This window comes from Strigops habroptila, chromosome 3 (genome assembly GCF_004027225.2).
Source record: "Strigops habroptila isolate Jane chromosome 3, bStrHab1.2.pri, whole genome shotgun sequence".
Taxonomy (NCBI): domain Eukaryota; kingdom Metazoa; phylum Chordata; class Aves; order Psittaciformes; family Psittacidae; genus Strigops; species Strigops habroptila.
The window spans coordinates 55,345,072-55,359,021 of record NC_044279.2 but is presented as its reverse complement, the minus strand read 5'-3'; the positions used below and the strand labels follow the sequence as shown (position 1 = coordinate 55,359,021).

Here is a 13,950-nt window from a genome sequence, read left to right as displayed (position 1 = left end):
TGCTTGTGTAAGGTAGCCCTACTTAGGTAACCCAAATGAATGCAAACTAAATACGGAGTTCAGCAAGGTTTATACTGGAATGAAGATAAAATAAATTTAGACTAGTAATTTAATCTGCACCGTCTTCTACTGTTGTTTTTGTGTTATTTAAAAGGAAATCTCTTCTCTTCCCTTTTTCTAGAAGACATTGCAAAACCACAGACCACAACTGACGGTGGGTTTTTCCTTTCTGCTTTCTGAACTACATTTCCCAGAGATCTCAGGTCTCTAGTCAAAGTGCACATCCGTCTCTTACTATAACAGCTCTAGCCATCTGGTGCGGTCTCCTGTTAGGGAAACATCCTGAAAGGTGAACAGTAAATGCAGAAAATCATATAATAGCATCTTTTTTTTCCTTTCATACCAAGAAAATATTCAACAGATTTCAGCAACCAGTAAGAAACTTTATAACAACAGCAATATGTTTGGGTCATATTATGTATATTGTAATTGAGCTTTTAAACATCCCTTTTTTTCCTCAGAATAACTCATTAAAGATTTGATAACCACCTCTGCGTAAAAATACAGGACTTTATAGGCTTTATTTGCACTGAAGTTAATAATTTGTTTTATTGTATACTACTTACTATTTTGAGATAAATCTGTATGAATATCTGCCCTCCTGTTTGGAATTAAAGTCTAATCTGTCAATTTTTTGTATGTTGTTTTTAAAAATGACTCTGATGATTCATATTTATATACACTTACAGTACATCATTGCCAGATTTCGAAAGCTAATTGCATGCCTTCCAATGCCTGATGTTTTTAAATAACGGATGAGAACCTCTGGATTTATTTTTCCGTATATGCGAGATGCCAAGAAAAACTCCTAAATGTGATTTTTTTTCCCCTCCTCCCAGAAACTATGTCCTTCTAAGAAAAGAAAACACATCTAGAATGGCTATTTTTTAAATTATCCTGATTTTTTCAGTAAATCTAATAATGGGAGTGGGAGGAGGGAGAGAGAGTGGGAGGAGGGAGAGTCCAGGCATTGGTTTTGAAAGCATAGGATTGATAATGTTGCCAAGCCAAACACGAGGACATTGGTTTGTTTAGCTTCCTGTCTCTTCCACCCAGCCATCATCAAGGACCATCTACTGCTCTTACCTAGGAGGGACAGCATTTCATTTAAAGTTACAGTAACGACAGTACTGAGATACATGTCCATTCATTAACCTACTTCTTAAGAGTCTGATCTATTTCTAGTGTCTTAAATCTAAAAAACTTGCTCCATTAAAGGGGTTTTCAGGTGAAAACAGTCTCTAGTGAGTAGTTTTATAAGGCTGTGTCCAGCTAAGTTTACTCTTCATTCACGGTTCATCTGTTTTACAAAACATTTGTCTCTTTTACAGTGATATTTTAATCTTTGCCTCCATGTATCAGGTTTTGACTAACCTAGCTATGTTGTTGCACGGCAGTTATATGATATAATTGCATTGGATATATTAACTTAGTTATACAGAAATGGCCAGACTTTGGAAATAATCCAAAAAGGTTTGCCCCTCTTCCCTTTACAGTTTTCAACGATTCATCAAATTATGTTGTTTGTGTCATGTCCTCCCCCAGGTCACTGAATTATAACGGCCACTTATCTACAAATCTTTCCTACATTTTCTTTCTATTATAATAAGCCTCTCTTTCATCAGGATTATCAGTGAAAGCTGCAGGATATTTTATCTGGCTGCAATTCAGCTTCATGTGGGGGTGCTCACATGCACCCTGCGGTATTTTGTGCAGTTATAAGCAATTTATGAGATGTTTAAAAGTGCATACTTTACTTTTCAGATTTAACTCTTTGCTTTAATCCAGTGTCTGATTAATCTCAGTACAAGAGTTCTGTAGAGACCAGGGTCTAAATCTTCAGTGGTATTGACTACCTTTGCTCTTCCATCACTACATTGGACCTGAAGGTTCTCAGCATTTTTTTGAGGTGCAGCCCTACCATATCTTACATGCACTATAGAGGATGTTAAAAAATTCTTCCCAAACCAAACACAGGCTTATTAAGCAAGGGCCCAAAAGGGCAGGAGCTTCCCCAGCATGCCATTCTGGCAAGACTCTTGCACTCCTGCACTGGGGGTTGAACTAGATGACCTTTAAAGGTCCCTTCCAATCCAAACATTCTAAGATCCTGTGACTATCTTGAAATCATTGCATGGCCACCACAGCCCTTGTCTCTCCCCCCATACGGTGTGCTTCCTGAAAACTGCAAAGCATGAGCACAGGTTACCCAAGAAAGCATGCAAAACAAATCCTGTAAGACACTGGGCTGGCAGGTACTGTGCTCCTGTGATACCTACCATCCATGATGGCAAAACATGTAAATCAAGGAGTAGAGATCAGTTACTTAATGACTTCGGCAAATGAAGTCTACATGACCTGCCTTAGTACAAAGTCTTCAATTCTCTGCAGCTTCTAGAATCAGTTTTTCTTTCTGCTTTTTTAAAAGAAGGAGGGAAACAAGTATAGGTGCCATTGTGCTTGTACCTGTGCACCCGTACCTGTGCCTCCAAAAAAGTGAAGAATTGGAGCATCTTTGGAGAAAGTATAAACAGTTCCCGTAGGATGGACAGGTTTCACACCATGCTATACATTAAATTCTTTCAGTCCTCTTTGGGTGCAGTGACTTTTTTCTACACATTCCTACAAAGGCTAGCAAATTGGAGACTAACGTTAATAATGAATACTACTTGTGCTAGTACGAAATGGTGGTACAGCATAATCGATCAATGGAGACTTTTTATATAATGAGTAGTTATGAAGTAGCTACGTTCACTCATAGGATCCTAAACAAAGAAAATGCATCGATACAAATGTAACATATTTCTCACCAGGAAATATTTTGACATGTTCTCTGTACACATGACAATGCATGTAAGACAATGATAATTCTTCCTTTTTTACTGGCTATTGTCTGGTCTAGGTAGAGGATAAATGTGGTCAAGAACCTGAGAATCTTGACTACTAGATTGTCTCTTGTTTAGACAAGAGACATCCTCTTCCTCCTTCCCAAGCTGGCATCACACCACAGAATTGCTAGTTACCAAGCTTAAATGATTAGTCCCCAACATCCTTCCAAATCCAGAGTAGAGCCCTGAAATCTTGTGGTCGGGATGTTCCTCACCACTTCATATTGTGTCTTCAGGGCTTCTGGATGCAGGGGAGTTTTACGTTGAGTAAATTACTCCCTCTAAAGTGATAGAATCATTTAGGGCTTGTTCGTGTGCGTGCCAGAGCTAACACAGACTTTTGCCTTTTGCTCTTTGATTGGTACAACAGGGATCTTTGAAACTATAGTTGATTGTTACGCTATTGTCTACTGAGTCTCCGTGAGCCGTAAACTGAGAACGTATTTATTGCTTTTACCAAACACAGTCTCTTGGCTAAATGTCTCCTTATTATATTTTTTTCACTGCTTTCTTTTTCTTCTTTTAGAAAGTCACAGCTTGGTTTGATTCTAAAGACAATGTCCCACTTTATCGACAGACAATGTCTCTCACAATCAATGTCGGATAAAGACAGAGGGGGGAAAACCCTCTTTTGGATGACAGCTGCAGGTGTGCATTTACCTTTGCCAATTAAAAAACAAACAAAAAAAACCCCAAAACCCCAAACAAAACAAAAAACAAACAAACAAAAAAAAAATCTGGAAAAAGGACATACCACTTTCTAAAAAGTTTCTTTTCAACTTCCTTGCGTTGCAGGGGTACTTTTCTTTTGTAATGTGGAAACCAAATCTTACTTGTCTGTCATTCATTAGAATGGCATTGTGTAAGCTCTTGTTAGATTGCCCTACCAATAAATCTCACTTTTGGGTGTCATAATACAGAGCAACCTGTTTTCTGTATGCTTTGGAAGAATTCAATATAGGACAGTAATATTCAAAGAGCTTTAAGGGTGGCTAGTATACCCAGTTACACATTGACAAAAGAAGACTGTAAGAGGACAGAAAATGCAAGGTAGTAATTCCCAGAGAAATTCAGAAAGAACAGTGATAAAAGAAAAATGGTGTGCATAAGAACGTCAGCAGATAGCGAAAAGATAAAAGATTTATTCATTAGAACAGGAGTGAAGGAAAGAAATTTTTTTGGAACCAAACAAAAGAGAAGCACTTCAGTAAAAAGAACCATTGTATTGAAATTATATGGGAAATACAGTATTTCTTTGGTATTTTTAAGAATTTGTAACTCAACAACTCTATTTTGAGAATAAAAATAAAAGCTGGGTTCAAGAGTGTAATCCCACAGCAAATGCAGTATTTTTGGTGTCCATAAGACCCTGCTTCTGCCAATAATTTCCATGGCTATAGCTCCCTTTTTGAAATTATAATCTGTTACCTCTCTTTCAGACTGGTGTGGCTTTTCTGATGGTCTTCCTTGTACGTGCTGACAGACCAACTCAGTTCTAATTGTTTTATGTGTATTACATCATTTGTCTGTTAAGGCATCCTGCTGAGAATGCAGCAAAATACAACCTTTACCCACGGAAATCAAACAATTGGCAAGCGAGTGCCTTCCGCCCTCTAATTCTTTATCACAGGTTACTTCAGCAAGTTATTGTTCACGTAGTTTGTCATGACATTAAGGAAATCTGAATACACTGAATTTGATATGCCTTGTGCTAGTCTTCACTGAATCACTGGCCTACTGAGAGACTTCATGCGAGTCATTTCCGTCACTGTGCCTCCTCCCTCAGCGAGGAGATGGGGATATTCATGCTAATTCCTTCTCTATGTGCTTTGCTATCTGCTTATAAATAGTTCTATGAAAGACAGCAGTGGTATTATTATTGAGACAAAACCTAAATGGCAGTAGATTTGGCTGATACAAAAGAGGCAGTAAGAAAGCCAAAAGACATAAATATACCACTGTCTTTGGATGTTTGAGCCAGTTTTGCTGAATGGGAAATGCCAAAACTGTGAGCTAGACCTTTGTATTCATGGCTTGCAAAGAGCAACAGGGATGTTTTGATGTTATTACTGACAAGACTGTTAAGACTTTACTACACAAAGGACAGGGTATTAGCCACTCTTGCACAATTTGTAATGAAGGCACTCCTTCAAAAGTAATCTGTAGACACTAGTGACCCTATCAGTTGTTGCTCCTTGTAGAGAATATTGTTGCTGGTATTCTCACCTAAGAGGCCTTCTTTTCTTTACCTTGTTTGATTACTGATATGGATGAAAAACAGGGGGAAATTACCATTTCCCACAAGGTCAGAAACAACTACGGGGATCAGGCTTATCTTGTTGAAGACACCATACATATCTTGTGAGATACACTGATACTCTCTGAATAATTCTCAGCGTGTTCAGGAAATTTTGTGGAAGTACAAGGCTTTTGCTTTCAGTGGCCATTTCTGCTCCCTTCATAAACACTGGATACTAAAATAATGATTTACCTATCTTTCCTAAGAGCACTGAAGTTTCCAGAGGCACTGGAACTGGCTTCCTAGAGAGGTAGTCAATGCCCCAAGCCGGTCAGTGTTTAAGAGGCATCTGGACAATCCTCTTAATAACATGCTTTAACTTTTGGTCAGCTCTGAAGCAGTCAGGCAGTTCGACTAGATGATCACTGGAGGTCACTTCCAACTGAAATAGTATTAATTCTATTCTGCTTTGTTCTGTTCTGTTCCATTCTGTTCCATTCTGTTTCTCAGTATGCAGTCTGTATGAAAAAACACTTTCTTTTTCCAGTTACTTAGAGAAAATGAAAGAGTAGATTGAGTCAGACTCAATTCAGCCAAGATAACGGCAAAACTGGTATGTAGATATATCTAAGAGGAAACAATTCAAGATGATAAAGGCATACCGTTGATGCAGAAACAATTTTCACACTTCTGCTAAAAGACCCAGTGTGTTTGTTGCACTAAGCACAAGATACTTAAAAAGAACCCCAAATATTAAACAAGTTTCCTTGGACCTCAAGATATACAGAGAATCCCTCATTTTACTCTGGGCTCAGTTCCAAATCACTGTTCTAAGAGTAAACCATTATTCAGAGGTAAGAGCATGAGAATGGATACACAGTGTCAAAACACAGTCAAATTTATGCACCATTCTGGGGTTTGGTGTTATTTTTATGTTTTCTCTCTCTATTTTTTTTTTTTTTTTTTTTAATTCATTTGAGCATGATTCATTGAGTAGAAACTTCACACAGAGAAAATATTCTCATGGCATAAGACAGATATCCAGTCATGCAAAACCTCAAGTACTCATTTTTTAAAGGAGCTCACTTCTATTTCTTTCAATAGGTTTACAATTTCCCATTTCTCTTCCTCCAGTTGTTATTGTTTTACCACTCTCTATGTTCTGCATCTGCGCTTACAAGATGCTCCTGGCCACACAAACCAAATTTAATATCCTCTATTTGGATTCCTACCAAACCACAAGACCATATATCCTATTATTTTTTTTTGCTAATTTTTTCTGTCTCTCATTTTTTCTTTTATGTAGTTCTCAATCTCATAAGAACAAGCCCAGCTCTTTCTGTGGTGCTGCACTAATGTAACTGATACTCAGATTTACCCCTTAGAAATTGAAACTCGGTTTCTTCTGTTGATACCCATAACACTTTTTCCATAGACTTCCTCATTCTCCCACTATTGCTTTATGTTACAGCAGAATATTATTCTAATTCAATCATTTTTCAACCAATCTAATACAGCCTCAAAGTGGATTAGCCAGCAGGCACTGGTAGACTGCACATCCATCAGTTGACAGCTACAAAATCCCTAGATAATTGAATCCAGAGAGAGATCCAGAAAGGGAAGGAACAATTCATTTGTCTCCTACTTCTCCATCTGTTGCTGCTCATTCCATACAATTGAAGATCAGCTCCTTGGCCTTTCTTCTTCAGCCACGCAAAGCTGGAAATGGCTTCCACCCCTGGGGCAGGAGAAACAATGCTTTGAGAAACTGAATGCGACATAAGGGAGAAGAGAAGACGTCTGGTCCCATCACCCCCTTTTGTCCCTAGGCAGGAAGTTTCTTCAGAAGTCACACCAATACTACAGTATCTACAAAAGGATTTGCACCGTGATGGCTATGTTGATGTAACTACAGCACAGCATGCAACCCTATGACTTGAAAGTCCTGAATGTGGGCATTCTGTAAAACATCTGTAAACTGCCCCAAAATTGGGACAATATATCATACCTTACTGTTACAGCGAAGTAAATAGAATGCCATAATTCTATGACTAAGTGCTGATCGTTTTCTCCTTTGTGTGTATTTTTACGATGGTGGGTTTTTTCCCCTTCTTCACATTTCATCATGTTTTGACAAAATAAGGGGGTGAATCAGATTTTTTGTGAGCTTCATTTCTTATTTTCTGTTTCCCCTCCTTTCCCATCTCAAGTAAATGTCACCAGAAGATGCAAGCGTACATGTTCTCTAGTCATTATTTCTTTTAATCATTTTCCTTTTCTAAGCAGTTTTTCTTAGATTGCAGAAGATATATTCAGAACAAAGAATAAGCTTGAACTTGCATGTTCTATTCATAACAGGATGTCTTCCCCCAAGCTAGCTGAAAAACACTACACTAATACTAGTGCTAATATTGACTAGTATGAGCATTACTATTTCTATTCTTTGAGAAGGCTATTTACTATTTCTAAATAGTCAATTTATATTTATTATAAATATTTTCCATATCATTTTCTATATAATAAATTGCATTATGATTTTCACCTAACTGAATGTGACTGGTTATAAAATGTGTAGGCTTTTTCTCTGCTGTACTGGTATCCCCCATGCTGTCTTTTCCTTCTAACACTGTCAGAACTGCCACACTATAAATGCTACTTAATCACCACTCTTGTCAGTGAGTTAAAAAAATAAAACTTTGATGAAAGTAAGAGGTTCATTTCTCCTTTTGGATGTCTGCCAGCAGATTAGTTGGCAGGGGAAAAGTGGTTTAGGGTTTGGGTTTTCTTTTTCCCTCTTGAAGGAGTGGCTGTTGAGGGAGGCTTAAGGAAGTCTCCCTTACTTGGTAGGGAGAAGCTAAAAGGTTTTGTTAGTTGCTGTGTGTGCACAAGGCAGACGCTGTAGCACATTTTTGCCAGTCTGAAATAAAATAGCTCTTTTAATGGCATGGACCCCTCCCTGCTGCCCAGAGGGTGACTTGAACAATTGGAGTAGAATGGGAATTCCTGGTGGGGGGAGGAAGATGAGAGTCACGAGGCCTCCAAAGGACTTGGGCTGCCCCTTCCACAGACCTCTAACTCTTAACCTAACATTTTAAAATAATTTTTTTCTCCTTGGACCATGAATAAAGTAACATTACTCCTTAACTCTTCAGATCCAGCTCTTCTGACAAAGGCATACAACGACTGCCTTTCTCCAACTCCAAAAAGGTGTTTTGTAGGTTATGGCTTTAGTTCTTTAACTAATCAAAGGGACCCGTGATTAAGCAGTACCCAGAACAGGCCAATCCACAAATCTTGACTTTCTAACTCTCTGCATCTCAAAGCCATAAGCGCCAAAGTGATCAACATTTGTAAGCAAGGTGGATGGTCCCAGGTGGGATGGCAGCATCCTGTTCAGGTTCCAGCACTTGCTGCCCTGAGCTTCACTGTTTTCAGGGACTTAAGCTCATCTCCACATTAAAATGTAGTAGTCTGAGGGGTCAGGGGAAGGTCTTTTGTAACAAATTGTAGTTCTACTGGAGTAAGTCATACTAAGGACACAATGACAGTTGTGTATCTGGAAACTATATGAGTATAACCATCAGCTTTAAGTAAGGGAAGTATCTAAGTGTGATTAGAGCTGCAAAATTTTTTTTCAGCTCTAATGCAAATGCAAATAGTGCTCACTGTTGGTGTTATTTTGTGGTACTTTTGACAGCATCGTTTATGAAATTGTAGGTACAGTATAGCGTTTATGTACAGAAGTTGAGCTTCTTCATATTACAGTCTGCCACCACTAGATTTGTGTGCTTCGGCACCCAAACCAAGATACTCAATGCCATTTTGTTGTCTGAGCAACAGCGAAGTAAGTGGGAGCAGGGCAGCTAACTACAGCACCCCAATGCTGTGTGGCGAATGCAGCACCTTCCTAGAGGAGACAGACCCCTGAAGGCACCGGTGGCACCCCTGACGGAGGCCAGCTCAGCTTCACAAAGTGGTGGAATTAAGGGTCTTCCTCCTGACTCTCACTCCAAGCTCACTCTCCCAATCTGATATGGAATGGCTTTAAGCTCACAGTGGGGACATCTAGATAAGGAAAAAATTCTTCACTGTGAAGGTGATGAGGCACTGGAACAGGTTGCCCAGAGAAGTTGTGGCTGCCCCATTCCTGGCAGTGTTCAAGGCCAGATTGGACGGGGTTTGGAGCAACCTGGTCTAGTGGAAGGTGTCCCTGTCCGTGGCATGGAGGTTGGCACTAGATGAGCTTTAAGGTCCTTCCAACCGAAACCATTCTGTGATTCCACGAAAGTCTCTATGTCTCCAATTCTACCATGTGCTGTGGTACATGTTTTTGTATGCATACCTGCAAAAAGGCGATGAGTACTCAATCCCAATGGAGACATCCCTCCCTCTTGCTGGACAGCGAGTTGTGCCAGCTGACCGCCATGGGGCTGCCACGGGTGGCATTCCTTGGTTTGCACGGTGCATGAATCTGTCCATCCCCCTTCTTGCTTCCATGAAATCCCAAACCATTGTAGTACCTGCAAACAGTATTTCAGTGCATGAACACAGTGACAGCAGCACCCAACGTACTATCAGCTAATCTTTACTTTTTAAAAGTAAACTTTGAATAAAACCTTGATTACCTGCATAATTAATCCCCATTCACAGGAATTTGCATGCCTGAATAATTAAAGAATTAAGGCCTAAAAATGAAAAGCGAGCAAAACCCATGTTTTTGTACTTGAAAAGCTTCAGCAGCAATCATGATAGTTCACAGCACATAAATAATTCAAACTGAACTGCTCGCCTTTTTTTTTCCTCCTTGCAGAAATCCTCTTAGTGCTTCCTAATTAAATGAAAATATTTTATAAGCCATCATTTTGTGATGTCACAAGAATATTTTAAACTCCGGATTAGACAAGCTGGATTTACATTTTTTGGTATTTGCCATCTGATACTTGGAGCTGTTTAATGGAACTATAAACTGCCACAAAGTGGTGATAAAACGGTACTATTAAAAAAATAATTAAAAAAAAATGAATGTTGTGCTCGTCAGCTGAATTTAATTCAACTTTTAATTTTATTTGGCAACTCAGCACTTTTGCTTTAGAGTGCTTGGGCTGTAAATAAAACTTTGACAAAATCTTGACAAAAATTATACAAACAGCAGGTGTGGGGGGATGAATATATATCGTAGGACGCCATATCAGCTTCCACAGATTATTTTGTTCCCCTAAAATAATTGATTTTTTTCTCGTTTTTAGCTAATCCCCTCCCTCTCGCCCCCGCGGGCAGGCGAGGAGATGCGGCGCGGCGCGGGCCGGACAGCAGAGGGCGCCCTCCGCTCGCCGCAGGCTGTGCCGGCCTGTCAGTCAGCGCGCAGAACGTTCTGGAAGAGGCTGTGTACGGCTTCCTCCCGCCGGCCCGTTACCCTGCGTGAGGGGCCGAGCCGCGGCGGGCGGGCCCTCCTGCGTGTTAGGGGCACCCTATCGCCCCGCATGGCCGGGGCGCGTCGCCTTGTCCCCAGCAGGTTCTGACTCAGCGCCGGGGCGACCCACGCGGGTCCATCTGTTACTGCAACCCCCCCCAGCCCCTCAGACACGGCCCGCGCGGCAGGGCACACACGGTCCCGGGGGTGCTTGGACCGGCGGCGCTGTGCAAGGCAGCGCGTAGCTGCAGTTTCCCGGCTAGGCGTACGCGGGCGGGGTTGGAGGCTCGCTCGCTGTCCCCTTGGCACGGAGCTCGGGTCGCTCTGGTGCTAGCGCGGCCCTCGGTCCGCCTTTGGGGACGGAAAAGAAACGCTGTGCCGCTCATCTCGCCCGGCTGCCCCCCCCCCCCCCGCATGCCGCCGTGCAGCTGCGGAGCGCTGGCGCAATGGCTCTGCCGCCAGGGTCGGATCCCGCCTTCCTCCATTTTCTCTCTGCGCCCTTCGCTGGGCTTTCCCCGCAGCGCCCGGCCCCCCCGCGCCGTGCGTGCCGGAGAACGCAGCGGCCCGGAGGCAGATGACCGCGTCCTCCGTTCCCCCCCGTCCCCAGCCGCAGGCACGCACTGACAGGACGCAGTCCCCCTGAGCCCGCCTCGTTCCTCCGGGCCGGCGAGGGCAGCGGACGGGCGGACGAGCTGCCGCAGCCCGGGCGTGCCGCGGGCAGGCGATGGGGCTCCCCGGCAGGTGCCGTTCAGCAGGACCGCGGGCTTGCGAGGCGGGGGCTCGCCGCCCCGCTGCCCTCTACGGTGGCAGCACACAGACATCTTTATTTTCGGTCCTTCCTCCTCCGCCGTTTCGCGTGACAGGCTGATTTTGTTGGAGGGCCCTGCCTGAAAATACAGAGGAGGGGTTGCGATTCTCCTCCTTTAATGTTTTTTTCACTTTTCGGCTCTCTGAAAATGCAGCGCTCTCGCTGACGGGCGCGGGGTGCAGGGCTGTGACTGACTGACCGTCCGTGTGGGAGCCGGGCGGCGCGATGGCCATCCGAAGGACGGTCATACCCCGCTTCACTCCCGCGTCTCCCATGGCCAAGCGTCACAGTCGGGGAGGTGGGAGAGATCACACACACACCCCGAGCGGTTACTCCTTCCCAGTCCTCAAATTAGTGCTGTTATTACTGTTTGATGTGCTCCTATTCTCCACTGGCCTTTTTAATGCGCAGGAACCGGTGGTGACTTTTTAAAAGGGCGAGGATGCCTCCATGCTGCTTGTGCTGCGTGGGTGGAGCGACCCGCCTGTTCCTGCTCCTTTCGCTTTGTACTGCCTTATTTCTAAAAAAAAAAAAATAAATTTTTTTAAAAATAAAATATTACCAAATGGGAGCGTCAGAGTGTCCCCCGGTCTGCCCTTTGCTTCCCAGGTAGTTGAACATGTAACGTTCAGGGTCGCCAAAGTGCTGAAATCGTACTAATTCTTTAAAAATAATCACACCGAATGTTTAAAAGCCTATACATTGCTCCCGTGTCACTTTATTTTATTTTATTTTATTTTATTTTATTTTATTTTATTTTATTTTATTTTATTTTATTTTTCAACGAGAGTTTATCTTTACACCTCCTGAACTCTGCTTTTTTTACTGTTTGTGAAGAGGAAGGTCAGTGCCGGGGTTTAAAACTTTCCCCGGGTTAGCCTGTGCATTTTAATTCTGGCAGCCAACCCCGCGGTCGTTAGTCATGAGCAGAGGTAATAACCGGGGAATGTAGCATTATAAAATAATCCGGAGGTATTAGGTAGAGAATGGTACGGTCATACTTTATCACCGTGGTTTATCACACTGCTTAGATTCGCCGAGGGATCTTTCTGTTTAATCCATTTTACTAAGCACTGTATAAACCAGACATAAAGACAATGCCTGGCTAGAAAAGCTGCCTCTGTTACCGACTTTGCAATACCTCGGGTCTAATTTGTTCCCAGTATATTTAAAGATGCCGGTTTTGGGGTTTTTTAGTAACATAAATGTCGATCGGAGTACCTCAGTCTTGGGATATCCTCTTTATTTAAGGCTGCGCTGTTTCAGGACGTTATACAAGGCCTAGTGCAGAGACGAGATTGCTGCCTCGTGCAGAAAAGATAAGAGACATTGCAGGGGAAGGGGAGGAAGGTTCGTTCCCTCCGTGGTGGGAGCGTCGTGGAGGCAGATCCTCGGTTCTTAGGAACACGTAGTGCTGTGTTGCTGACCGCCCGTCCCCAGCGGTTTTGGGGACTTTTTTTGGAGGGGAGGGGCATGTGTTTATTTATTTTTCTTTGCTTTCCTGAGAACTCTCATTCTTTTGAGTTTAGGCCTGCGGCGATTCCTTTAACTATTTCTGTTGCCAATGTCAAGATCAGGGAAGGAAGGGAACGGGCCCTGCCTGGCCCCAGCTGCCGCCCGTATCCCCCGGATCGTGCCGTGGTTTCCTCCCTTCCCGCGTGGGCTTAACCTGTTCCGCTGTACCAGGAGCCTGCAACGGGTTAGGTTTCGGCAACACCGCCTTTAAGTTTTAGGGGACTGAGGGGTTTTTTTTGGGGGGGGGAGGTGGGGTATGCTCCCTCCTCGGAGCGAAAATCTGATGGATTGCAAAGGCCAGATCCGGACAAAAAGGAATCGTGTCTATCGGGGGGCATCTCGGTTCTCCGCCCCCGAGACATTCTGCACCTCGAGAGAGGTTCTTCTCTCTGCAGTTTTGCTGCAGTGTTACTAGTCGGTGGTCCTTGCTCCGCACACATCCCGCCGCGGGTCGGGACCGGGGCCGGTGCACCGGGGATTTGCCGAGTGTCAGGCTGCCGATATTCCGATGTATATTGGAACAGGTTGTCCAGAGAAGCTGTGGCTGCCCCATCCCTGGCAGTGTTCAAGGCCAGGTTGGACGGGGCTTGGAGCAACCTGGTCTAGTGGAAAGTGTCCCTGCCTGTGGCAAGGGATTGGAACTAGATGAGCTTTAAGGTCCCCTTCAGCCCAAACCATTCTATAATTCTGTGATTCCTATTAGGAATGAACTGGCTCTCTTTCCAGAGGAAATGAACGAGTTTGCAGATTGTGCTCGACAGTGCGACAGTGCGGCTGTCACTGTGCTAACATTCCCTAAAATAATTTTTCGTTCATGATAGCTTTTTTTTTTGGCCCCCCCCCCCCCCTTTTTTTCCCCCCTTTCTTTTCTTTGGCTTTCACTTTCGCACAGTGTTTCTGTGCAGTGCTCACATCTGTTTGTCATCTTCGGAGAGTGGTACAGTGAATTGGGGATTGAGATGAAGTCGCAAGGCTTTCAGTTTGTTAATGTCGGTGCTTAAAGTTAGGCTATTTAAATCCATAGTTAGGC

The 13,950-nt window shown here is 43.2% G+C and overlaps 1 long non-coding RNA gene across 1 annotated transcript; it reads right to left on the bottom strand.

The window, feature by feature from the left end:
* Positions 1–6,630: 6,630 nt before the first annotated feature.
* On the bottom strand, positions 6,631–11,614 carry LOC115604997. Its single transcript, XR_003990464.1, has 3 exons — positions 11,219–11,614; positions 9,530–9,707; positions 6,631–6,925 (listed from the first exon to the last, which is right to left on the bottom strand). It is a non-coding gene; the product is annotated as an uncharacterized LOC115604997 (long non-coding RNA).
* Positions 11,615–13,950: the final 2,336 nt, after the last annotated feature.